General features: G+C 36.3%; 1 protein-coding gene across 1 annotated transcript in view; it reads left to right on the forward strand.

Moving 5' to 3' along the window:
• Nucleotides 1-24: 24 nt before the first annotated feature.
• ZNF518B (zinc finger protein 518B) overlaps nucleotides 25-2,907 on the forward strand; it is an 11,646-nt gene continuing 8,763 nt past the window's right edge. Inside the window, exon 1 of the mRNA XM_010576799.1 lies at nucleotides 25-261. The gene's annotated coding sequence lies outside the window, so the exon portion shown is untranslated. The remainder of the gene's footprint in view (nucleotides 262-2,907) is intronic.

Here is a 2,907-nt window from a genome sequence, read left to right on the forward strand (position 1 = left end):
CGGCCGCCTTCGCCCGGGCAGCGGCGGGGCTCGGCCTCCGGAGACGGGCCCTGAGCGAGGGAGGTCTCTTTTTTCCCGGAGGGGCGGCAACACTTCTGCGTGGGTGGGCTGGATGCCCAAGAAGATGGGATTTTTTGGTGTTGGCTGGCGGGCGCTGCTGTCGCGTGGGCGCCATCAGACTGCTTTAGACTCGCCTGGGCTGTAAAGCTGTTGTCCAGGTTTGTCATCTTGGTCTTCTTCCCGAAGAAAAGAAGCTTTCGGGTTAGTAACTTTATTACTGAGCAAAATAGATCATCCTGTGTTTTGTACGTAAATTGTGTTCTTCAGAGTGTTTGGGCATAAGAGTCGTTTAATTAAATCCTACATTCAGTTTTGTTGCAAGAGAATCGATCATAAAAAAGTATTACACTGGACACTAAACATAATTTAGACGTATAAAATGATTTGGATTTCTTCTAAGTAAATGACCCAGTGTTACCATAGATGTAGCCGAAGTGTCCTGAAATACATGTTTAATAAAAAAAGTTTGGTTTATTATAAAAAAGCCTAATTTTCTTTTATGGGATTTTGCTAGCATTCTGTTCTGCATTGTTTCTACAGTAAATGGTTACAGCCAAGGCCCTTTCATTGCACGTACAGATAGTATGTGGCTAATTTTAGCAGGAATTAAATATGTAGAAGTGAATTTTAGCATCTATGTGAGTGTTTTGAGAACTGGGCACGGAGGGATATGTGTTTTTAATGGGACTTTCCCCCTCCTCTCCCATTTTCTTCAGTGCCATACTTGCTTTATTGCTTACAGGCCTTAAAGCTTAGAGTAAGGTAGTGCTAAATGCTAGTCGGTATGCTTTGGATATACAGGATGATTTTGAAAATGGTTGTAAATTGTGTGAAATGATGAAATGTGCACCATAATTTTAGAAGTTGATCATACATCTAATGATAAACAACTGTATAAACATCTCTGAGCATTCTCTAAAATACTGCTTTTGATACAGTAGTTATTTGAGAATGCCTTGCTTAGCTTATTGCAAGAAGACCGCCAAGCAATTGAATGATATGTTAGAAATGTGTGTCTTTCAGATACAAATAAAGGTAGGCCTCAGTCCTAGAGCCACAGAGAAGCAGACCTCCATTTCTGTAGGATACTCTATAGTCCATATATGTACGTGACTTCCTACAATGTCAATAAATGTCGATAAATTGGACAGTTTTTCACCTATGCGTTCTAAAAATAGTGATTTACTTTTAATCCATATTTTTCATAACTATATCATAAATAGTAAAAATTTTGAATGTAATTAAATTTTTTCTGTAGAGTGAAATACCTGTATATTGTATAATAAAAGTAAGCTCTGAAAACTTGGTGCATGGTCTTTGCTCTTCTTAATTCTCTGCACTGACATTCCTTATTCATGCTGATGGAAAAACTTCATGTGAATTTCAGATTTAAAAAGTGTTATGCCTGTGTGATTAGCTGTTATTGTGAAACAAAATGTCTTTTTAAGAAGAAATATTTGTAGATGAAATTTCTTTGGTGTATTTGAACAGTTTGTTTTTAGTACAAAATCAATTCTTTTTATTAGTATAATATGTTATACTTGAGTGAAGCACTTTGGATCTTTCCTAGTCATTAGGCCTAAAATTAATGACTGATAATTGTGGCTATGTAGCTGGATCAGTAGAACAGTTAGCTCTACTTGACAGAGATATACTATCCATTTATTGTTGATTGACTATGGCATATATATAATTGTAAAATACAAACAAGGTAATTTTAAGCTTACACAGAGATTAAGTTTTTCACAGAGACTCAGATTTTACACACTGTATTTTCTTGATGTAGTGATGCACAGTGTCTTCCAATTCTGTTTAAGCTTTTCAGTTAACAGATTACTTGTATGAGCTTTTCAGTACCAAAGCAGGCCTTGATTCTTGGATGCAGTCTTTGAATTTAGTGTATGAGAGGTGGGTGCTTTGCTGAAGTAAGGTCCTACTTATTTGATCACATACAATAAATGCATGCTGCTTGTCACATACATTTCATTGATAGCAGCATATAATTTGAGATGAAAAAGGGATCTAAAACACTGGAAAAGAAATACTTTTCTTTGAAAAGATGAATGAAGTATTAATGTATCTTAAGTAAATGGAAATTTCAGGATTATAGAATAATGGGAAGACACTGGCAATTCCTGTCTGACAGTGGCCACATCAGTGGTCTGTAATCTACCGCAGTGCAAAAAAACTTGTACTGGATAAATTTGGCATAGTCAGGCTGCAGATGATGTTTTTGCCTATTTTTCTTGTTTTTAATTGGTCTTTGTTTTTTAACCTTTATGTAAATGTGATACCCACTGTTTAGAATGCCTTTTGACTCCTGCGCATCTATTGATCTCTGTGTCTTGAGCAGCAGGGTCCAAGATATACTAGTGTTATGTGAAAGGCTGGAGTATTTCCTTTTATTAAATGCCCTCCTTTTAAATGTCACTGAATTGCAGGTGTTTGGTAGAAGGAGTGGATGAGAAAGTTTGGTTTATCTTCCTTCTATTGTTATTTTTCCATGTACCTCCAGGTTTCTGCTTCCAATCTTTTTCAAAACTAGGGCCTCTAAATTTTTTTTCAATTTCTCCTAATTCAGGTACCTTACTGTATTTCAAAGTATTTTTACAAACTTTTCCTGAATCCATTCCTGTAAAGACAGGGACTGGAATTGATATTAACACTCCTAGTATCTCTTATTCCATTCTTCATCTATCCTGTTCTTGTGTTTGCCATTCAGGCTCCTTGTAGACTTTCAGGTCTTCCTTTAACAATGTCTTTGGATTGGTCTCTGTGCTCTGTATTTGTAACTTGAAAAATCGAGTATGTATCTTTTAATTAAAATTTTCTGAAGCATATTCCCCC

Source organism: Haliaeetus leucocephalus, unplaced genomic scaffold, assembly GCF_000737465.1.
Source record: "Haliaeetus leucocephalus isolate CR32 unplaced genomic scaffold, Haliaeetus_leucocephalus-4.0 Scaffold545, whole genome shotgun sequence".
NCBI lineage: Eukaryota > Metazoa > Chordata > Aves > Accipitriformes > Accipitridae > Haliaeetus > Haliaeetus leucocephalus.